Source organism: Zootoca vivipara, chromosome 2 (assembly GCF_965207765.1).
Source record: "Zootoca vivipara chromosome 2, rZooViv2.hap1.1, whole genome shotgun sequence".
In the NCBI taxonomy this organism is placed as follows: domain Eukaryota; kingdom Metazoa; phylum Chordata; class Lepidosauria; order Squamata; family Lacertidae; genus Zootoca; species Zootoca vivipara.
The window spans coordinates 81,791,232-81,816,042 of record NC_142584.1 but is presented as its reverse complement, the minus strand read 5'-3'; the positions used below and the strand labels follow the sequence as shown (position 1 = coordinate 81,816,042).

The window sequence follows — 24,811 nt, the reverse complement described above, 5'->3', positions numbered from 1 at the left end:
AAATGAAGCCTTTTGCTCCCCAGCAAATTATTCAACACCGAGCCTGCCCAAGCGCTTGTTTGCTGCAGATCTGTAAATCATGCTCGTTTCTGTGCGTCCATGTTTCCTTTGCCGTTTACACTCACTCCAGCAAGAGCCACCTTGCTTTTGTCTTGTGGAATGCGGGCCTAGCGCTGGACTGACACCATTATTCACCTGCTCCAGAGCTGAGGAGAATGGGCTTTGCTAGCAACCACCAGGAGCTAATGATTTAAATGATTACTCAAAGCGGACAAGCAGTAACTATTGACATTAAACAAGGTGCTTCCATTGTTTGGGGTGTTTTATTTTGGGTTTGGTTCCCCCCACACACACACACACCTCCCCGCCCAGTCTCTTCACAAGGCAGCTTGCCTGCAGGGACAACTCCACAGTATGGCTACACAAGGAAATGGCTGCCAGGAGATGTGTCAACAAAAAGCCATCAATAAAGTGAGTCCTAGAAGCTTTGCGCAAGGAAGTCTGTTGATATATTTCTAAAAGTTCTTAACTGTGCAGGCAAGAGCTTGTTCATTTAAAGGAGGGCTGGGGGGCCACCGGTCTGGGCCCTCAACACGTCCCCCAGGCCTCTCACCAGACTCCAACCCTCACTAGCCTGCCCAGCCATACATATACAGAGTTGTTTCCATGCAACCACAGTGCCAAGCTTTCAAGTTAAATCCACGGCAGATCCAGAGTAACGATGTTTTTTCCTCCTCTGAACAGTAACATGGTTGTGTGGAGTGTCCGTTTGACATGTAGGATCCTGCTCAGACTTGGACTGGCCATTTGACAGTTCTGGCAAATGCCACATGAGCTGGTGAACACAGTATTCAGATGGATCATGGAGGAGACTGCTCTCTCTCTCTCTCTCTCTCTCTCTCTCTCTCTCTCTCTCTCTCTCTCTCTGTGTGTGTGTGTGTGTGCGCGCGCGCGCGCAGTCCTTGAGTTTATTTCTTGAATTTTAAAAGGGCTCCTTTCTTTTCTTTGGCTGGTGTTTTGGCAAATAGTGGAAGGAGGGAGAAATTCTCACTTACCCATCAGCCACACAGCATGGAAATAATAATATTTAGCGTATATTATGCTAAATGTGACAGTGCTTACACAAAGGGGTGGGGAAGTTGAAGTCTCACAGAAAGTGCAGAGCTAGAAGGGATGTACAGTGGTACCTCGGGTTAAGAACTTGATTTGTTCTGGAGGTCCGTTCTTAACCTGAGGTACCACTTTCGCTAATGGGGCCTCCTCCCGCTGCCGCTGCGTGATTTCTGTTCTCATCCTGAAGCAAAGTTCTTAACCCGAGGTACCATTTCTGGGTTAGCGGAATCTGTAACCTGAAGCGTCTATAACCCAAGGTACCACTGTACTCCACAAAGACCACTACAGGACTTGCTTCCCAATTACCTTGTTAAACTGAAGCACCTCATTCGTGAAGCACAAGGCCAGGTTCAAGGTTCTTGTATTAATTTAAAAGGCCCTTTTGCAACCCGGGTCCACAATACCTCAAGGGCTGCCTGATCACTGGGTCTTCTGGGGAGTCACAGTTACTGGTCGCCCGTGGCTCAGGTGCTTGGCTCCCATCCACCAGGAGCTTGATTCTGGAAGGTGCCCCATGGACCCCCACGGAACTGTATTTCGGAGAAATGGCCTTTTTCCACTGCGGAGAAAGATGTTGAAGGGCAAACCTCAAGCCGCACACATTACGGTTGGAAGGAGAACATGCATGGGGCAGTTTCCTTCTCTCTCTTTTTATGCAAGTTGTCAATGGAATCTTGTAGTCCAACTCCATATCTGCCTCCTGTCAAAGGCACGCACAACAAACAACAGTTTCGAGAGGTACGGCCCTAAGGGGCAAAACTGAGAGAAACAAAGAGCGGCAAAACTAAACTTTCTTTGGACACTGGAGGTGTCAAAGAAGAAATGAGCCACTACTTCCTCTCTTGTGTCAATCTTCGCTTACTGTGCCTTTTATTTTTGGTAGGCAAATTGCGTTTCCCTCTGACTTTCTGAGACCAGGCATTTCCTGATGTTTCCTTTTCTTCAGGGGAAAGCAGTGGTTTTTTTTGTTTTGTTTCATTTTTTTTTGCTTTGCCTTGATGCCCATTTCATGGAATGTTTCCTTCCCCTTTACCCACCTTTCTTTTTCTGCAAACAGGGATTTTCTGTGCCAACAATAACTTCCAGCTCCTCACTTTGCCAGCTCCTTGTCCTTGTGGTACAAAGGCCCCCAGTGCTTTGTGTGTCTATGTAGTCTCTTCCCCCCCCCCCCCGTTCCCCCCACAACACACCATTCTGCTTCAAATCAGTTCCTTGTGTGCCTTATGTGCACATATTATGGGCCAGTCTCAGGGCAGCATCGTCTAAAGAAGCCGACTGAAGCTCACCGGTTCCTTTCTCTCCCTTTTTAAAGTAAAAAGATACTTTAGGAAAACAGGAAGAAAGGAATCCCTTTGACCAGAAATATTCCTGAGAATATCGAGATGTAATTGACTCTGCCTTTGCTACGTTTCCAAAATTATAATTCATTTCGTAAAGAGTTGATTCACATGATCCTTCGGGAATGTTCCAAACTGGGTCAAAATCTTGCTCATCCATTTGGAACGTGAGTCCATCTACCTTATTTCAAGCAGTCTGCTGCTCGGCAAGGCCAGGAGAGGGCTGTGTTTTGAGTTACTCCCTGCCCCAACTTTCACCCCCCCCCTCAAGGAACTACAGTAAGCCCCCAATTTACAGTGGTACCTTGGTTTACAAACACAATTGATTCCGGAAGTCTGTACTTAACCTGAAGCGTACTTAACCTGAAGCGTACTTAACCTGAAGTGAACTTTCCCATTGAAAGTAATGGAAAGTAGATTAATCCATTCCAGACGGTCCATTGAGTACTTAAACTGAAGCGTACTTAACCTGAAGTGAACTTTCCCATTGAAAGTACCTGTAATGAAAAGTGGATTAATCCGTTCCAGACGGTTCGTGGAGTACTTAAACTGAAGCGTACTTAACCTGAAGCAAACTTTCCCATTGAAAGTAAAGGAAAGTGGATTAATCCGTTCCAGACAGGTCCGCGGAGTACTTAAACTGAAAATACTCAAACCGAGGCGTACTTAAACCAGGGTATGACTGTATGTGGTAGCTACATTCCAGGGGATCATGCCTAAGGCCAATATCATTTTTGGTCAAAACGCATTGGGTTCAATGGCGGGCGGGATTGTCGAAGTAATTTTCTCAGAAACCCCACCACTACACACACACACACATACAGGTGCATAAAGCTAAAACTGGTCATTAAATGCATGTAGGCCGCAAGCTTATTGTATTCCTCTTCAAACCGGAATTGGATTTTTAAAACTGTAACATGTGTAACCTCTACAATATAGCACAACGCTACTTTAATTATGCTTGTAATAATGTACATATTTTCTCATTGTAAGCTGCCTTGAGCATGGTTTTAACTATGGCAGGGCGGCATACAAATTAAATGATGATGATGATATGCCAAAGCCAAGGACCTTCCATTGAGAATGGTTTGCCGAAGTCACCCGGAGGATGCAGTTTTGGAGTGCTGGGCAAACGTGTTGTGGCTGTTCTTACATCCCATCAACACGGGTGTAAATTAAAACAGGCCCCACCTGTATTTTGAAAAGTAGGGCTCCGGCCCAGGATATGAGCATAATATTAAAACAGGCAGTGCTTTTAATAGTATGCATTGGATACAAGTGAGGCAGAAAATTGGCTCAGTTTCCTTTTGAAGGTGACTCTACCTCATTGACCCTTCCTGAAAGAAAACATCAACTGAAACACATTCATCCTCCAAAAGCCGCACATTTTGCTGTTCAGAATTCAACCAAATAATGTGCACATAAGTTCATATACTAGTTAAAGTGCGCATTAAATGCATACTTTAATGAAATTATTTATTAATGGTGACATTATTGGGAAAATATTAAAATTAAATTAATAGTAAATAATTAAATGTTAAATTAATATTATTAGGGAAATATTTAAAAGCATTTGCAAACTTCTGTGGTGAACTGAGTTTAAGATTGGAAAAATGAGAAGCTCAAATTGACTCAACCCCAGCAGAGGACCACCCCCTCATCACAGAGAGACACTTCAGATCTTCTAGAATGAGGACGATCTTGAATCACAAATGCTCTGTACTTCCTGTTCCCTTCAATTCTGTGCCGAAGGGAGGTGGGAAAGATCAATTTTGCATAATGCAGAGAAGCCCAAGGAATTGAAAGTGTGAGCCACTTACAGGGGCGTAGGAAGATAGGGGCAGTGGGGGCGGGGCGCCCCGGGTGGCGCGATCCCAGGGGCGCTATCGCGGCTGCCTGCCCCATCCCCAAACGCACGCCCCGCCCCTGCGCATGTCGCGCCCCACCCCCAGAATGTGCGCTCCGCCACTGGCCACTTCTCATCCCCTCCCCATCCCATCCATTGTATAAGATCCAAAGTCTAAAAGAAATGACGGCGACCAGCCTCCATTCACCTGAGCCTAAGGCAGGGCTTTTGGGTCAAACGAGTGTGACCTTTAGGCTGGCTGGAACCCTGGAATGTTAGACTTTGGGCTGAACTCTAACCAACTGTAAAGCACATTTGCAGGTACATTTTATATTTTTAAATTCATTTTACATTTAATCAGCAGGTTACTTATTAGGAAAAACATGCCCAGTTCATGGCCGTGATGTAATTTATCTAAAAGTTTGATTAAAGAGTCTCCCCACCCCATCCTCGCGCACACCAACACAACCCAGAACAGCCATTTCAAATGCGACAAGCAAATCATTGGAAAAGGAGGCTTGGCTCAATAAATTCTATGAAGTCTGACCAACACTGATGTTGTCTGATAAGGCAGCTCGAAGACAAGACAAGCCTATCAATTGAGTCGGACCAGCTAGCGAGGTTGTCATCTTGAGAAAGTAAAGCTAGGCAAGGCAATGGGGGAAGGATTGCATCAGAAGGCAGGCATCCTGACCCCTATGCATGCTTACTCAGAAGAAGTCGGTTTCAGCCAGTTCAAAAGGACTTACTTCCGAGGAATTGTTTGCAGGACTGCTGCTTATGTTGAAATTATGTTGAAACTGTTTGGCTGGAGCCATGCATGTATTGGGAAAGTGTGGGACAGGAGATCTGAAGGTCCTTAGGGCCTTTGTTTCAGCAAGTTGTCTTTTCCTTGTAAAAAAAAGTTTTTTTGAGAGGTAGTGTAGTGTAGTAGTAAGAGGGTTGGACAGGTCTGTGAATAGAGACATCTGCCAGTCTTGGTTTTCCTCCTCTTCTCATTTCTCCAGGCTTAAAATCACGTTACCCTATTTGCAAAAAAATCTTTTAAAAATCTGCACAAAAACCCAGATGCATTTTTGTTCTGATTTCTCCTAAAAATGTTTTTGAATGCAATTTGGCCTCAAGCATTTCGCCTAATATTATGTAGCATTGCACATTATTTTCGCTTTTACGTGGAGATATTCCAGTCTATAACTGTTTTGCATTTGAACTTGTTTTTAAATATGAAGTTATTGTGTGTGTGTGTGTGTGTGTGTGTGTGTGTGTGTGTGTGTGTGTGTTAAATTGGTTTGACAGGTTGCATAGGAAACGATTTCTAAATGGAAATAAATAGTGTATGCATTTTTGTCAACCCTGTTTGGCTGGAGCCGTGCATCACAAAGGCTCACTTCCTGGTTCAGGAAGTACAAATCAGTTGTAGATTCCCATGAAAATGCGTACTGAACAAGTTCTTCCCCTATCCCTAGACAGTTCATGATTGGACAGGCCTAGGGAGGCCTAGTTTTAGATCCCCATTAGTCATAAAGCGCAGGAACGACCTTGAGCCAGTTGTCATCTCTCAGCCTAATCGACTTCACAGAGATGGCCTGATCCAACAGAACCTTCCACTGCGGTCATTATATGATGTACTGTTTATACAAAGGATACCTGTTGTGGAATCACCTTATTAAATACTGTACAAAGAGAGCAAATGACTCCCCCAAGGTCACATAGTGAGTTTCATGGTTGATTTTAACCCTGACCTCCAAGGTCCGCTTAATATCTACCTTATTCCATTTTTTTGGGGGGGGGGAGAGAGATGTAGAAATTAATAAGCTGGGGGAGGGAATGATATTTTCCCACACATCTGGAAGTGGATGGGGTCCCATGTTAAAACAGTCCTTTAAGATTACAGTGGTGCCTCGCTAGACGAATTTAATTCGTTCCACAGGTCAATTCGTATAATGAAAAATTCATCTAGCGAATCCCATAGGAATGCATTGGGGAAAAAATATTATTATTATTGCCCATAGGATCGCATTAATTGAATTTCAATGCATTCCTATGGGAAACCGCGATTCGCTAGACGAATTTTTCGTAAAACGACTTCGTCTAGCGAGGCAACCTCTGCTCGAAAAATCTCTTCGTTAAGCGAAAAATTTGTCTTACAGAGCATTCGTCTAGCAAGGCACCACTGTAACCAATTCAAGATGCAATCCTGTGGATGTGGATCCTGGAATTCAATGGGGCTTACTTCTGAGTAATGTACAGCTTCTTTGGCATGAAATTGCAACAACAGGGACCCCTTCTGTACCAAAGTAAGGCAATTCTCAGTTGAGTTGGGTCGTATTGGTAAATTTTCAGTAGCTTTGCAAAGAAGGGAGAATACCAGACTAACTTAGCTGAACCCTTGTGAGTGCTCATTGGTCACACCCCATGACCTTCAAGCACCGCCCCCCTGCCGCCATCAGCCACCACTGGCCTAGGGTGCCAAGTGCTGGCACCAGGCCTGTTGGGGGTGCTGAGAAAAAGATGTTGCTTCAGTTTGTGGCCCTATCCACCATGAGTAGAAGGAGAAAGCAAAGTATCAGCGGAGTGTTTGTGTGAATCAGCCCACATAGACACACCTCCAGCCAACACAAAGGTACACGAGCCACAGAACACTGTTGTGTGTCCACAACACCGTAAACAAATAGCTCATAAATCATTCCTCCACCAACTTAAAAGGGAGGAAAGCGCAGCCCTTTGTAAAAGCTCGACTTGCCAGCCTTTAATTGACAGAATCCATTAATAATGTTTTCCAGCCGCTTCTCGTTCAGCACTCTAACCCCCTTTTAAAAGTCCTGTCATGTTAAAAATTGACATGTGTTGACTTTGGCCTGCGAAAGCCCGAGTGCTGGTTGTAGGTAGGAACTTTGGGTGTTTAGTCTGGCTTGCATTTTATTTTTCCCTTTCATCAAATTAGTTCAGCTGTAGTTTTTAAAAAAGAGAGGAGAAAAGGAAAACGGCTTTACAATCTGAGGCTCTGGCTCAGGATTGCAGCATCCCACCCCCACCCCTTAAAACAAAAACAAAAAAAGCCGCTTACAAATGTTGCATGATGCATGTCGAGCATAAGAATGGGAAATGGCCAGCCATGAGAGAACAGGAGGCACATGAACCTGACTGCGTGGAAGCAACACCTCTTTTCAGAGAAGTGTAGGAGACTCCATTTCCCTAATGCACAACTGCCACTGTTTGCTTTAAAAACCTGAGGGCACTTCCTAGCCAAACCAAAGCACTTTGAAGTCCCGTTGGTTTCCGTGGAGAGATTTAATCTCATATTTAATTTTCCCATTGAAATCCATGGAGAAAGGGGCGAGGCGTGTAGACATAGTGTAGAGAGAGTGGATAGGGAGACAATTTTCTCCCCCTCTCATGATACTAGAACTGTGGACCATCCAAGGAAGCTGAATGCTGGACGATTTGGGACAGAAAAAAGCAAGTACTGTAGATTTTCTCAAAGCACGCAGGACGCAGTGATGGCCACCAGCTTGCATGGCTTTAAAAGAGGGTTAGACAAATTCATGAATGTTCTCAATGGCTGTTAGCTGCAATGGCCATGTTCTTCCTCCAGTTTCAGAGAAAACAGGCCTCTGAATACCAGTGGCTTGGAATCACAAATGCATGGGAGTTCTGTTGCACAAAGGTCCAGAGTGTGGGATCTCTATGGGCATCTGATTTGCTATGGTGAGAACAGGATACTGGGAAAGGTGGGTTTTAGGTCTGATCCTGCAAGGCTCTTATGTTCTTAATACCAGTTCTCTTTGCAGCAGTGAATGAACCCATGACATTATTTGTTTTAGTCTATTCTATTGTGGTTTTAACGTCCTGTATGTTTTAAATTATAGTAGTGATGAATTTATCGTTTTTGTCTTTGTTTGTAAACTTTTAAGGGGTTTTTTCCTACCAGCAATTGGTATATAATTTTTTATGAAATGCATATATAAAATAGATCACTTAAATTAATGGGAGGAATTCAGTGGTTGGCATCCATCTGTCTTGGGAGACAATGGAGAAGTGCACCCTTTGGGCGTGAAGTCAAACTATTGGAAAGTTACAGCGTCTGCTGTGGATGTAGAAACCCATGCAGGTGACATGTTTTGTTGCAGCTGGGGCAGATGAAGGCATCCAGTTCTGTTGATGCAGATGCACAATGGCGTTTCTTCTTTCTGCAGCGTTCATTCCTCCTCTGGTCATTGCTGTGGACACGCGACCTGACTGTCTGCCTCCAGGCACTGCAGTCATCTGCAAGGGATTCCCACACGGTGGGGATGTTCAATGGTAGCATTAAGGAAATGGCTCTGTCAGCCTGAGCATTTCTGCTTGCCTAATAGAACAGTCTTCTCTCTCCCACCATAAAGCTGGACCATATAGAAGCCTGATCGCCGAAGAATTGATGCTTTTGAATTGTGGTGCTGGAGGAGACTCTTGAGAGTCCCATGGACTGCAAGAAGATCAAATCTATCCATTCTTAAGGAAATCAGCCCTGAGTGCGCACTGGAAGGACAGATCCTGAAGCTGAGGCTCCAATACTTTGGCCACCTCACGAGAAGAGAAGACTCCCTGGAAAAGGCCCTGATGTTGGGAAAGATTGAGGGCACTAGGAGAAGGGGACGACAGAGGATGAGATGGTTGGACAGTGCTCTCGAAGCTACGAACATGAGTTTGACCAAACTGTGGGAGGCAGTGGAAGACAGGAGTGCCTGGCGTGCTATGGTCCATGGGGTCACGAAGAGTCGGACACAACTAAACAACTAAACAACAACAACTCTCTCCCACCATGTGCTGATCTGGGTTTTTCCAAACCCCCACAGCTAAAGTCAGTTTGGAGGGCACAGGAGACACGGAGGGGGAAAATCAGGGGACATTCTGTTGGGCTGGCAGAAATCCTTGCATGGGCTTCTACTAATGGGACTGGTTGGTCGAATCAGGAGAGAATCAAGGTAGATTAGGTACAGGTACACTTATTGAAAAAAAAGGTGTGCCTTGTATTATTTACAGGGATTATTAAAATAAACCAAAGGAGTTTGGCTGTAATCCTTAAAACACAATTACTTGGCAATAAGCCCCATTGAATTCAATAGGACTTGGTTCTTAAAAATATTTTTTTAATATTTCTTAATTTTACTTGTCAGAAAATTTAAAAATAAAATAAAGCAGATGAAAAGGGTGAGTTACTAGCACAACAGGTTTATGAAACTTAGTGACTAAACATACTGAATGTGACTTCTAAGTACTTGAGAATATAAGATGAGCTTGGCTGGATCAGGCCCATGGCCCATCTAGTCCAGCATCCTGTTCTCCCAGTGGCCAACCAGATGTGGGGGGAGCTTGCAAGCAGGACCTGCAGATCAGGCATCCCCAAACATCGGCCCTCCAGATGTTTTGGACTACAATTCCCATCATCCCTGACCACTGGTCCTGTTAGCTAGGGACCATGGGAGTTGTAGGCCAAAACATCTGTAGGGTCGCAGTTTGGGGATGCCTACTGTAGATTAACATGCATCTCACTGATAATTTTAACGAATTTTTATTTCTGCTGAATATTGAAGTATACGGCAAATAACACTTAAGGTATGATGGCAACAGTGTTAGTTTTAGCTTATTTTTAAATATGATCTGATGAACTGGATTATTTTATGCTATTGTAAAACACACAAAATATGATTCAGCCAAAGTTAATGTCACATTCATTTTAATGGGAGAGACGGAATCATGTGCTTAACTTGCCACTTGAAATCTGAAGAACTTAAAAGGGCTTAATTTTGGTAGGTTGTGTCCCTATAATTTTTGTGAAATATGTGGAAGATAAGTGTATTAAAATAAATAAACTGAGGAAATTGTCTGAAGTATATTTATCTGTACAGTGGTACCTCGGTTTATGAACACAATTGGTTCCGGAAGTCTGTTCATAAACTGAAGCGTTCATAAACTGAAGCAAACTTTCCCATTGAAAGTAATGGAAAGTGAATTAATCCGTTCCAGACGGTCCGCGGAGTAAGCGTTCATAAACTGAAGCAAACTTTCCCATTGAAAGTAATGGAAAGTGGATTAATCCGTTCCAGACGGGTCCGCGGAGTACTTAAACTGAAGCGTTCATAAACTGAAGCATGGGTGTAATTGGTTCCGGAAGTCTGTTCATAAACTGAAGCGTTCATAAACTGAAGCAAACTTTCCCATAGAAAGTAATGGAAAATGAATTAATCCATTCCAGATGGGTCCGCGGCGTTCATAAACCAAAAATTCATAAACCGAGGTGTTCATAAACCGAGGTTCCACTGTATTTTAAAGTTTGGCATCTCAGTATACTAACAAATATTTTATTTTTTAATGAATAAGTTGAGATCTAACCTTCTTTAGCAACTTTTAACCAATTGACAGTGTAAGCTTTATATGGTCTCCTTTATAATTTGCTCTATGTGAGCTGTATATGTGAATTCTTTTATTTTTGTTCGAATTTGTCTTAATTTCCATATATTGAACTCAAGTCAGTGAATTTCTATATCATCTTTGGATAGGGTTGGGGTTTTTGTTTTACATCTTAGTGCTTCAAAAAAAAAAGCTTGGCTTTTTAAAAAGTCACTGGGCTCATCCATGTAAGGTATGAAAAAATCCGAAAGGGAGGGGAAAACGAGGGAAGGCAATAAATTGACCAATGGAGAATTAATGGAGGAAGAGGAAGCTTTTGAAGGTGCCTGCTCTTTCTCATAGGTACTTATTTTCTGATGCTCATAAGGTATAAAATGGGTACATTTCCCCTGCAAAACCATTCCCCTGCGAAACCATTTGGGTATCAAAAGTGGGGTTTATTACAGTATGCTCATTGGGACCTTGGAAAACCGTTTCCTAATCTTCTTTGTGGAGCATTGCACAAACAGGACACGTTGTGATAAACACAGGACAGCTGATGGACGCAGAAGTCCCGTGTCAATTTCTATCTCTCTGTAACATGTACCCCCTGTTTCTCTGAAAATAAGACATACCCATAAAATAAGCCGTAGCAGGATTTCTAAGCATTTGCGCAATATAAGCCATACCCCGAAAATAAGACATAGTAATAGGCACAGTTCTGGAGGGCGCCAAGGAAGAGGCCAGGCTGGACACATCATAAAAAAATAAGACATCCCCTGAAAATAAGCCACCGTGTTTTGTTTTGTTTTTGAGGAAAAATAAATATAAGACGGTGTCTTATTTTCGGAGAAACACGGGTAGTAAAACCTACCAAGGCCCCTCATATTACACTGTCTGTCTCCTTCCCACCTCCATCGCTCTGCCCAGACACTGAGGTCCTGTGCCGAGGGCCTTCTGGCGGTTCCCTCGCTGCGAGAAGCCAAGTTACAGGGAACCAGGCAGAGGGCCTTCTCGGTAGTGGCACCCGCCCTGTGGAACGCCCTCCCACCAGATGTCAAAAAGAAAAATAACTACCAGACTTTTAGAGGACATCTGAAGGCAGCCCTGTTTAGGGAAGCTTTTAATCTTTAAGAAATTAGTGTATTCTAATATTTCTGTTGGAAGCCGCCCAGAGTGGCTGGGGAAACCCAGCCAGATGGGTGGGGTATAAATAAATTATTATTATTATTATTATTATTATTATTATTATTATTATTATTATCATCCCTACCCACTGTCACCGGTGGCAATGCATGGGCAGGGCTGACCCTTTCACTAGGGGGAGTGGCAGCTGCCTCAGGCAAGCGATGCTAGAGGACAGGCAGGGTTGGAGGAGTGAGCTGTGTCTGCCCCATGGCTTGCCCTGTGCCCCTTAACCTAGTCTGTTGCCCTCAGGTACAGCAGAGGAGCGCTGAAGCAAGAGCCAGCTGCCACTCCAGTCTTTGTGTGGAATGAGAGGAGAGGGGCGCTATCTTTTCCTTCACCTCAGACAGTGGAGCATCTTGGCCTGACACTGGAGGGAATCCACAGCATGATGAAATCATCAGAGAGAGAAGCCCCATGGCACAGGCTGCCATTTTGGCAGCAGCCCTCTGTTTATTTATTACTTTATCTAGTCCCATTTCTGAATGGCTTCCTATGAAACATTGCTGTTAAATAAAAGCGTCAACAATTAAAACATATATAAGGCAATGTCATGTATAGGAACAATTTCAAATTCATTGCATGCTGGGATAAAAATATACACTTAAAAGGTAGGTTGAGAAAGGAATGACTTCAATAGGTGCAAAAAACAACAACAACCAACAATAGAGATGGCACCTGTGTGATATGTTGTGGGAAAGCCTGATTCCAACATTCATAGAATCATAGAACTGCAGAGTTGGAAGGGACCCTGATCTAGTCCAACCCCCTGCAATGCAGGAATCTCAGCTAAAGCATCCATGACAAATGGCCATCCAAACTCTGTTTAAAAACCTTCAACAGTCCATTCTCATGAGAGTCTGTTCCACTGTCAAACAGTTCTTACTGACAGAAAGTTGTTCCTGATGTTTAGTCTGAATTTCCTTTCTTGTAACTTGAAGCAATTGATTTGGGTCCCTCCCTCCAGAGCAGGAGAAAACCATCTTCCATTTGACATTGTATGGAATGAATCTCCTGATGAGATGTTACCAGTGATCAGTTGGGCATACAGTCATACCTTGGATCTTGAATGCCTTGGTACTCGTCCATTTTGGCTCCCGAACGCCGCAAACCTGGAAGTGAGTGTTCTGGTTTGTGATCGTTTTTTGGAAGCCAAACACCCAACGCGGCTTCTGCAGCTTCCGATTGAGTGCAGGAAGCTCCTGCAGCCCATCAGAAGCGCGCCTTGCTTTTCGAACCTTTTTGGAAGTCGAACGGACTTCCGGAACGGATTCCGTTCGAGAACCAAGGTATGGCTGTATCCTGTATCCTTAGATATCCTTTTTATCATTCAATGTGGTTTATCCCTGAAGACCCAGCTCTTGCTTTTTCCCTTTCCTTCCTTGACTGATGAGCAGCCTGCCTCCCTGCAAGCCCTCACTTTTGTGGGCAACCCCTTGCTGATAGCGCTTTAACGAGTGCATGCCAGGGCCCAAGTGATGTCATATTAGTTTAGGAAGCGTAGCCTGTGTTGTGCGGGCAGCTAAACTGGTCTGAAAGTTGTGTGGCTCAAGCAAACAGCATGATTTCTGTCACACACACGTCCCGTTCCTCCCATGCCAGCCAGAAAATCTGCGTAGCGATGGCTGGGAGGATACAGGTTGCTATTTTAGAGCCAGGTGGAATGGCGTTTCTGAAACTTCAGGAAGTTAATAACATGCTCATGTCATCGTGCTGCCGCTTTCAAATTGAATCCTTCTCTTCTCGGCTCAGGGGAGATGAGAGATTCCGTCACAGAAAGCAGAGTTGGAAATAACAATGGAAAACCCTGGTGAGCAAATGACCTTGGAAAGGAGGGCGAGACCAGACTGCTAGCAACCCACCTCTTGCGAGGGAACATGGAGGACCAGATAGGCCCACTGGCTCCTGCTTTAACCCAGAGGTCAGTACAAGATGCTACCTTTAAAATGCTGGGGCTGTAAAGAGGATCTGACAAAGGAGGAGGTCACTTAAGAGATTCAAAATGCATAGGCAGTTTTGCAGCCCCATTCATTCCTCAGTGTTTTGTGCGTGAAGATCTTTTCACATATCTCTGAATGCCAGTTGTCTCAGGAAGTGATGTAGCAGCTCTTTGGGACTAAGAGTATATACCACCACAATCTCCAAGCGATGCAACATCCCAGGGGTTCCAGGCTTGCCCAAGGTTCGTGTTACCTTTGGAAATGAAGCACAGCAGAGATTGTGGTGTCTCTATGAGATATGGTTTATTTACACATATAAACAACTTGAGCCTACGGTGCAGGGGTTCACAGTATTACAACCCCAAAAGGATCTTGTTTCTGACAGGCATTCTTCTCCCAGTTTGTTGCTTTATATCTAGCTTCTAGTTCACATCACTTCACTCTCTGCTACCTAGAGTTGAGGGAGTGGGCCCCAATCATTTACTGTCTCACATAGAGCCTCTTTCCTTTGTTCCCCTTAATGGCCCATCACTCATACGACCACCTCATCAGGAGACTAGCTTGATTTATACAGGGTGAGTCCTTTAAAAGAGGCCCCATTGATACAGAGTACACATGTTCCATGAGTTTGACCAAACTGTGGGAGGCAGTGGAAGACAGGAGCACCTGGCGTGCTATGGTCCATGGGGTCACAAAGAGTCGGAAACGACTAAACAACAACAACACACATGTTCCAAGGGGCCTCTTTTAAAAGACTCACCCTGTATTTTAAAACTTGCTGGATCCAGGGGTTAGAAGGGTCTTGGCATACAGCCTAATGTCTCAAACTCATAACAATACGTTTATTCAAAAGTAAGCCCTCTGTCTTTCTCTGGGCCTCTCTCAGGTAGTCTTAAAAGAAGAAAGTCTCAGGGTGCTTTCAGATGGTGTTTATTATAAGACAGGTTTTTTAAGCCTCTATACAATGTAGGTTGTTTTACAATGGGAAAGATTGAGGGCACAAGGAGAAGGGGACGACAGAGGATGAGATGGTTGGACAGTGCTCTTGAAGCCACCAACATGAGTCTGACTAAACTGTGGGAGGCAGTGGAAGATAGGAGTGCCTGGCCTGCTCTGGTCCATGGGGTCACAAAGAGTCAAACATAACTAAACGACTAAACAACACAATGTAGGACTCAAAAATGCCAATCTGTATCCGTCCCCCACATTTTATTCAAATTTACCCTTTCAAGGGAAAATAAATAAAACCCATTGTCAACTACCTGTTTCAGACCCCTCAATCACTAATTTACAATATCAAACACCTGAGAACCCCCCAATTCACACAGAGAGTGTGGGGTGATATCATACCCCTCACGGGGCGGGGGGGGGAGTTGCAGGAGAAAAGACATGCCCCCTTGCAGAAAGAATCTCTAGCCATTTCTTTAGTTCTGCAATGGCCAGCCATTCATGCCCACCAGCACCAGTTTCTTCCAGTGAAAGAAAATTGGCCAGGCTATGCTTGCCCAACCTGTTTGACTCTCAATAGCAGGATTGTTTTTGCTGTTTACAACCAGAGTCATACCTTTGGAATGGTTCTTAAGAGATCATTCAGAGCAACACCCATATCGTGTGTGTGTGTGTGTGTGTGTGTGTGTGTGTGTGTGTGTGTGTGTGTGTATCTATATGGGACCTTACAGGGTGACCTTCTGGATGATCTTACAGGGGGCCACATGATAGGTAAGGCCAGAGACAAACATGGTTGGAACAATTAATGTAAATTTGACCTTTGTACAGTAGATTTTCTACACACATTCACACTCCCCTTTCAATTCTTCATCCAGGCCAGCTGGACAAAAACATTCAAGGAGGTGAGGGGTGTGGCTTAGAGAGAGGTGGTATGGCTGGGGGAGTGGTTTCCAGGCCTGAGGTTGCCTACCCACCCTTCAGAACAAATTAAATTCGTAAGTCGAGGCACCACTGTATTGTCTGTCAGCCAAAGGCCTGGTTAAAGTGGAGCATTTTTGCCTGGTGCTTAAATGTGTATAATGAATGCCCCGGGGAAAACCCACTGTTTACCACTAAATCAGAACTAGCGTCAATCCACAGAAAACCTGATTGGCGTTCATTCCAATTCAGCTGTAAACACCAGGCTTTCCTGTGGAAGGCAGCAGGACAAAAGAGACGCCTCTCAAACTTGTCTGCACCAATCCCTGGTAAAAAAGTCAGGTTTTATGAATTCATCTCCAAAAGGAAGGAATTCTGGGAATCTTTTGGCCACACTACCAAACATGGCATGCTGGGTAAATGAGCATCCTGAATGCCTGGAAGCTTCTTTTAAAATGTCAAGGAGTCTAAAAGCGACATTTCTACAGAGCTAAGCATGTTTCTATAGCTGTGGGTTTTCCAGGCCTGCCTGTGAGAGTAAGCGCTGAGCAGAATTGTGACCTGGGCCGAGCATCAAGGGAAGGAGATTGCAATAGGCAAGTTAAATATAATGCTGCTCAGTAATTTTCTCCTTTCCAGTTCTGCACAAGCCCTTAGAGCCAGCATGGATTTGACAAAAAGAAGAAGAAGAAAAAGGTGGGAAGGAGGGGAAATGGGGAGAGCTCTCCAATTCCGCTTCTTAAAATTGAAGCCTACAAGGCAGATAGCTGTAGCAGGGATTGAACCTTACGCTCCGTAACTGTGGCCTCGCATTTACCCGCTGTAAAGCCATGTCAAGTGAGCAGCACGCAAGGACCACAGGGCTGCTGCTGATGTTGCAATTCAAGGAAAGCAGAAAATCCAGCAATCAGGTAGGTCTAAGAAGTCACTCGAGCCTCTCTGACACTGATGATGCCTGACTCCCTGTAACCGTTCCTTTTGCTACTTATGTCTTGCTTGCTAAAGAATTCTCTGCACTATGTTCACTGGCTGCAGACTAGCGGGCTATTCAGAGCCTACGACTGAAGGGACCTGTGAAAATCAGGAGCAGACCTACCAGACCCGCAGCCCAGTCTCTCCCCACCACCACCTCCCCACTGCTAACTGAGACGGAATTAATATTTTGAGAGAAGCGGAGCCATCGGAAAGCACCCTTACGACATTCAGTGTAAACATTATGCTTCCTGGTAGGAACGAGCTCTGGAAATTAAGTTCTGCAAGTTTTCAGCATGTTTGCTGTCGAACTGGGGGGGACAGGGACTGGCTGTGAAGGGCACCTAATGGTTTGCACCCTTGACATTGCCAATCTTCAGTTTTGCAGTGGTTTCATTATTTGTATACTGCCCTATACCTGCAGTTCTCAAGGCAGTTCACAGGATAAAATCACAATATAAAAACGCAAAATACATAATCAAAGTAGAAACAAAAACAACCCAATAATGCCCCCCAAGTGATTGTAGTGAATATAAAGGATGGATGCACCTACGTCTAAATACAGGGCACCTTGAAATACATGTTTTTCAAAAAACAAAAGGTGCAGAGGTTGCCTGAAGCAGATGTGGAGGTGCAGGACTGAATCAAGGCTCATTTGTTCCAATCCAGTGGTAAACAGTGAGTTTCCCCAGGGAGAAACCTCTCAGACCACTTGCCTAGAAATCATAGGATAAACAGAAGTTTGGATGAGCCCTCAGCTGAATCATTAAGGAACTTGCTGTTACATATATGGATATACAGTCGTACCTTGGAAGTTGAACAGAATCCATTTCGGAAGTCTATTCAGCTTCCAAAATGTTTGGAAACCAAAGCACGGCTTCTGATTGGCTGCAGGAAGCTCCAATTCATCTTGCTAATATCCTCTGGGGTATTAGCCAACCCTCCCAGTTTGGTGCCATCTGCAAACTTGATCAGGATGCCCTCAAGCCTATCATCCAAGTCATTGATAAAGATGTTGAATAAGACTGGGCCCAAGACAGAACCCTGTGGCACCCCACTAGTCACTTCCCTCCAGGATGAAGAGGAGCCATTGATGAGCACCCTTTGGGTTCGGTCAGCCAGCCAGTTAAAAATCCACTGAATGGTAGCATTGTCTAGCCCACATTTTACCAGCTTTTTTACAAGAATATCATGGGGCACCTTGTCAAAGGCCTTGCTGAAATCAAGATGCTATTTTTGTGATATACAAATGACACGAGAAGGCTTGGTCTATTAATTTGTATAATTTATTATTCCTATGATCCTTGTTCATAAAACCCATTTAAAATTTATTTTAAAAAACCACAACACACAAGTGTCAAGCAGCCCTAGTGAACACGCTCTATATCTCACAATGGCTCATCATAACACTGTATGCTCTCTTTCCTGGGGTCATTTGGATTATAGTCAAATTACAACTCTCCCTACACAGTAGTAAAGATCAGCAACAAATAATGTGAAGGCTGTTCAGTCTGGACAGCTACTGGAGCCTCCAGTCACTAGGAAAACACTAGTCTACATAGCAGCTATACAAATGGGGGAACTGGCTTTTAAAACTTTTGTTTTGTTTTGTTTAATGCACCTGGACTTCCTCAGGGCTTCCTCAAAAGTTCCTGGGTATATTGTCCCACTGATGTAGCATGGCAGCCTTGGTTGCAAAATGTATCCGGCATGGCAGTTGGCAGCTGTATTGTGCAATTTTCATTAACTTACGGAAACCACTGTGCGAGATTGGAGAGACAGGGAGAGAAATTTCGAGCCCATCTGTCACTCCAGCTGCAGTCATATGTCTGGCTGTCAGCTGACAGGGTGCACCCATGGACAAGGCAAGTGTTGTGACCTCCAAAAGGTTTCCTCCTTAAATTTGTTCCTTTCCATGGGAGTGGGAAGCACAGGGTACCTAGCTTAGATCAATGAAGACCACTCAGTAGCAACTCCCCTCCCAGTTGACATTTCTGATCCGACATTCATTTTCATTTGCACATGCATGTTTTCACCTTTGTTGAATTTTATTACTGGCTGTCAGGAGTAAGCATGGACCAATGGTACCAAATAATATGGGAAACAGCCTTACTAGAAAATTAACCAATAAACTGAAACTGTCACGGGGACAAATAGAAGAAGACACCTTCACCCCAGTATGACTCCCCTTTATCACATCACAGCCCAACAAAACAATGACAAAAATCCACTAACATACAAATCAATATGGCTAACCTGATCCAAAACACCCACCCACCCCTCATGAAAACAAAGACCACCACAGCCAATCACAAACAAATAACCGCACCCTAGGCCAACCCTAACCTCTCTCACCACCAAAGAAACACAAGTGAACAGCAGAGAACCTGCACAAGCGACGCTCACACAAAACCCCACATATATTAAGTAAAATAGAAACATCGCCACCTGACCCCACCCCCACCCCCACTCACCTTTCCCCCCTCCACCTCTTTCCCCCCTTTTCTTCCTGTCGCGACAAATGAAACTGATCTGTAAGAAATCTTACTTGTAAAAAGAGAGAGAGACATTGCACATACTTTTGTAAACCAAGAAAATATTTAATAAAAATACATTAATAATAAATAAATAAATGATGTGAAAGCCCTGGGAAATTCTTTGGGAGCCATACTTTCAGCACAGCATGAATGATTGCAACCCTATTGACATTGTTACTTGCTGAAGGGGATGTGTTGTTGTTATTATTAGTAGTAGCATTGTTCTTGCTTGCTTGCTTGTTGAAACCCTACACAAATCTGGAGTGGAGTCCCTGAGATGGTTGACTGGTACCTTGTAGGCCTCCTTCCAGCAACTCCTGCGGCCATGCTGGTACCAAAAATATTGCTCTGCTTTCTTTTGGACCACACCAGCAAAGCCGAGATGAGGGTCTTGTCGTCTGGGCAGCCCAGGACCACCATACACACTGCCCAGGTTTGCGCTCCAGAGAGGTCACTTTGGTGCTTCTAACGCAGCGGTTTGGCTTCACCCCCCGAGGCACACTCCATTGTCTCTCGAGACAGATGGATGCCAACAACAATTTTATCCCCTCAAGGAGCAGCACAGTGGTTGTAAAGGGAAGGCCTGTACCTGTAAACTGAAATCCCAGCCGCTTTGCCCTCTTTGTACTTTGGATGCTTGACTGAAACACCTTCATTGCCATTCCTCTCGTGCGGCTGCTCCTTCCCACTTTCCCCTCAAGTCACCTTCAGTTCATTTCAGCCTCTGCAGACATATTAAATCCGGTGAAGTCTGCCGAGGCAAACATGCCGCCATTCCATTACTCCACTGTCAGCATCTGTTACACTCGTGAGAATCAAGCACTGAATCAGAAAATAATAACAGTGGCATTATGATTGGAGGGAAGAGAAGATTAGAAGAAGAAGAAACTCAGTTAGGGCCATGTAGGTCTCTTCACCGTTTATTGCACATTGCAGTTTGGTCTATTCCTCCCCCCCCCCTGGTTTCCCTGTTACATTTTCTTACACGTCAGAGGTTGCTGGTTTTTAGTTTTGTCACAAACTCAGGAACAAATGGCCGGTCTCATCAGAGAAGGCAATGCGTGTTCTTTCAGAAACAGTCTGTATGGAAGCTTCATTGCTTACTTTGCCTGATATTTTAAAAATCTGCTCGCATATTCATTCAACACCTGCACTGGACTAAATATGTGGCGGTACCCTTGAGATTGGCTTGGAAATTGCTGCGAGTGCAGGATGCTACTGCCCAGCCGAGTAACTCCGTATCAGCATGTTACAGTGGGATTGAAGGTTCTGCAGTGGCTGCCGGTACATTCCTGAACTAAGGTATGTCTGTTAGTGCTGTCATGAAAAGCAGTGATCATAGTACAGCAAGTAAATCAAAGTTACCACAACATGGAAAGTCTAGGGTGCCGTGTGCAAAAGGAGAGTGTCGTCTGCAAAGAAAGAGTGCCGCCTGCAAAGAAGTGCCGTGTGGAAAACCGTTGTGTGCAAAGAGTTACATTTGCATCTTGCTTGCTGAAGTTACACAAGCTTGTAAGATGAGTGTGTTGAGGGTCTTCTTCCTGAACTGTGAGGTTGGCGGCATATCATGCTTGGCCAAGAATGAAGCTTGAAGTTTTGCCTCTCTGCCTGGTTTATTGACTCCTTTTGGCATGGTGAAGCCATCCATCTATCTCAATAGAGCATGGAGTACACCTCTGAGGGAGAATCCAACCACTACATTATCAACACTGAAACCAAACCTCAAATGGCCTAGGGCCAGGTTACTTGAAGGACCAGTTTTTCCCCTTATACACCAGTTGGATTGCTGTGATGTCAACATAAATACAATATATAAAAATATAAACAGAAATGTAACATATTTCATCATAGTGCAAAAGACTGTGATCAGGTGACTTGAGTGCCCGCTCGATCCGCTGCCCAGGTACTCACTGTGGATGAGCAACTTCAAGGCCTCTCCTGCTCTCCCTTCTTAGGGTTCTTTCTCTTCAAGCTGGACTTGGACTGCACAGCTCTTCATTCAGAAGACTGTAATACCGTCTACACTGAACCAAATGAGGCCCATGAGATTCAATTTCTAAGCAAGTGCTAAGAGTAAAACTCAGACTTTAAACCAGGTGCCTTGAAATAGAGGACCATCCTCTGTAAAGTAGGACACATGGCCTTCCTATCAGGGCTCACATATCTTAAGAAAATCTTTTCCTGTATGAGCCTTTTAAAGATCTTTGTTGAGAGCCCTGCTTAGAGAACCCGGTTTTTGGAAGGTAAAAATGTCGCTTTGGAAGGTGAAGTTGCACTTACTGGCTAGCTCTGGCTTTGTGGAAAGTCCTCTCCTGAGAGATTCTTCAGTGTTCCTGTCTCCTAGATGCTCTGTGTGCATAGCGCTCTCTCTCTCTCTCTCTCTCTCTCTCTCTCTCTCTCTCTCTCTCTCTCTCTCTCTCTCTCTCAGTGTGTCTATACACAAACAGTGACAATTTCTTAGATTTGTTTCCTTTCGATCCCAAATAGGTTTTGCAGAGTGGAAACACAAACAGCCATAGAGAATTTCATAATTCCCACTCTACTAACGCTAAATTTTCTTTTATTAAGGTAAAAGGTAAAGGACCCTTGGACGGTTAAGTCCAATCAAAGGCGACTCTGGGGTTGCGGTGTTCATCTCACTTCAGGCCAAGGGAGCCGGCGTTTGTCCACAGACAGTTTTCCGGATCATGTGGCCAGCATGACTAAACCACTTCTGGCGCAACAGAACACCGTGACAGAAACCAGAGTGCACGGAAACACAGTTTGCCTTCCTGCCACAGCAGTACCTATTTACCGGTATCTACTTGCACTGGCGTGCTTTTGAACTGCTAGGTTGGCAGGAGCTGGGACAGAGCAATGTCCCTGGATAATAGAGACACTTGGAGGGTCTGGATTCACATTAAAATTCAAACCAAATGAATCCCCCCTTCATCCCTAGTGATGGCCACCAACATGAAAAAGGAATTGCTGTTGGAGACCAGTTGCTGGAAATCACAGGTACTTGGTTGTGGGCTTCCTATAGGCCTCTAGGTAAGAAAAGGGACTATGTTGGACTATGATGGGCCTTTGACCTGATTCAACAGGGCTCAACCGGGCCCCTTGTATTGAATCAGAGGTCTGAAAGGGGCCATTATGCACAATCAGTATTCCCAATGACACAAAGATGCCTATGGCTGCACACGTAGAAGCCCCTTTCAGACCTTCAGCTGAATGTGCAGAGGTCAGGGGCAGCAGATGTTCGGCAATTGGGGCAAGGGCCAGTGGGCACAACAGCGCTCCTCCTCTATGTGTTCCACCTGCACACGAGGAAGTCTGAAAAAGACTGTCTTTGAGCAATGCTCTTCTGCCTGGTGTATGAAGGCAGGTGGCCACTTCCCTTGCAATCTCTTAAGCAAAACTTTTTGGTGACTGATGAAGATGGAAACTTATACCTTCTCTTCCCCCGAAATGTTTAGAATGCTGATGCACTTAAATCTTACTCATTCTTCCGCAAAATCCCCTTCTCTTACTGCCAGCCATGTCAGTACCTGGTCAAAAGAATCACCTGAGCTTTCAGTCTTTCATAATAAGGGCAAAAAAGTTTGTCTCTTTATGCACATGTGTGCTTTGACAAAACGGCAGGAATGTTAGCTGTGAAATAGGTGGTGACAAGAAGGACTGTGTTAGCAGTGATGAAGGCACAATTCAGAAAGGCAACGTTATGTATGGTTATGTACACACCGTATTTCCCAAACCGATGCACAAACCAAAGCATAGCTATCCTTCAAAGATCACACCTTTTCAAATTTTGTGATTCAGTTTTCTAATTAAAAAAATGTACAAAAATGCACATATTAGAGGAAATGTGGGCATAGGAATACTTATATGGCGAAAATGACACACAATAATGCAATTAGCGGGAAATGCTTGCAAAAATGGATGTATTAGGAGAAATGCACGTACAAATGCACATGAATTTTCATGGAAACTCTGAACCCTTTATAGTTGAGGATGTATCTTGGGCTAGAAAATACAGCTTCCAGCCAGATAGGAACCCAGCTTTCCGTAAACCATTGCATAGTTCTCTTTCTGTGTTGTTGTTGTCTAATAGCTTGCATGGATGTGTGGATAGATGCATTCAGGTTTTTTAAAAAGAATGCTCTCCTCTTGTACTGAGATACTCACAAGCATTTCTTCAGGAGGAGACTGGGAGTTCACAACAGTTGCAAGTTGAAAATGTTGGCTCTGGTGCTGAACATTTCAGAGAACAATTAGTGTTTCCAGTAAAACTCCAGGCTTGGCTGCAGAGAGGAGAATGGTATGGGAGGGGGAACTGAGGGGGGGAGAGAGAGACAGGAAGCGAAGCAGGAAGTGTGCATCGGCACTTCAGGAAGTTAGCAGTACAAAAGCCAAAGCTGGCTGGGCCGCAGCAGCATTCCTAAGCAGTGGAAACCCGACTCACTCTTCCTGCAGCATGCCTGGAATGCTTCTGGCTATGCTAGAGGCCTTCTGCTGACCTGGCAGCTCAAGGAGTGACTAACTCACTCGCTGTTTGGGATAAGGAGTGGGAAAGGCTGAATGTTTCAGTGTGGGAAATGTCTTCTGTGGGTAGAATCCCATTGCAGTTATGCTTTCTAGGAGACGTGGATCACACTGCGTAATCTGGGATTCAAGGAGGATCACAGCACACATTGCATTGAGATGGATGTTGTTTAGTCGTGTCCAACTCTTCGTGACCCCATGGACCAGAGCATGCCAGGCACTCCTGTCTTCCACTGCCTCCCGCAGTTTGGTCAAACTCATGTTCATAGCTTCGAGAACACTGTCCAACCATCTTGTCCTCTTTCGTCCCCTTCTCCTAGTGCCCTCCATCTTTCCCAACATCAGGGTCTTTTCCAGGGAGTCTTCTCTTCTCATGAGGTGGCCAAAGTATTGGAGCCTCAGCTTCAGGATCTGTCCTTCCAGTGAGCACTCAGGGCTGATTTCCTTCAGAATGGATAGGTTTGATCTTCTTGCAGTCCATGGGACTCTCAAGAGTCTCCTCCAGCACCATAATTCAAATGGATAGTAGATGTGAAATACGGTGTTCAGGAAATCAGGCCCGGCTCCAGGGGTAGTCTCGGTGGCGCGGGGCGCCAGGGCTCCAGGCCGGCAGGAGGACGCTGCGCCCGCCCACTAGGGCGGGGGCGCCGGAGCGATCTCCGTGCCACGGCGCCCAACCGGCTTGAGACAGCCCTGCAGGAAATCTCAGCTTTCTTATTTCAAAAAGTCTCAATAAATCTACAGTACAAGCACATTGCGGCAGCCATCCTGGGCCCAGTTCTGCCAGGGGAAGAGAGATCTGGCCACAACTTTGTGTACCCCTTTGTTCAGTCCACCCTTACCCTTTATGAAAAAAATCTTTCTGCCACCATATGAAGGGGAGATTATTTCTAAAAGGATGCCCTTTCTCAATCAGACTTCAAACTTTCTGGGCTGTCCCTGAAGCCCCTCAGGGCAGCATCCAGGCATGAGGGCATTAAAATAAGAAAAGACCACAATAAGTTTTGGAAACGAGGTCTAAAGTTTGCTAGAATATGGAGTTTTAATAAAAACATGCAGCATGCTAAGTTTACAGAAAACAATCAAATTTCTCAATGGAGCAAAATAAAGGAATAGAGTGGATTA

The 24,811-nt window shown here is 44.7% G+C and overlaps 2 long non-coding RNA genes across 2 annotated transcripts; both read left to right on the top strand.

Annotated features, from left to right (window-relative positions):
- Positions 1-388: 388 nt before the first annotated feature.
- Positions 389-23,107, top strand: LOC148686937 (uncharacterized). Its single transcript, XR_015948250.1, has 3 exons — positions 389-471; positions 13,603-13,771; positions 21,734-23,107. It is a non-coding gene; the product is annotated as an uncharacterized LOC148686937 (long non-coding RNA).
- On the top strand, positions 7,648-10,159 carry LOC148686938 (uncharacterized). Its single transcript, XR_015948251.1, has 2 exons — positions 7,648-8,027; positions 8,493-10,159. It is a non-coding gene; the product is annotated as an uncharacterized LOC148686938 (long non-coding RNA).
- Positions 23,108-24,811: the final 1,704 nt, after the last annotated feature.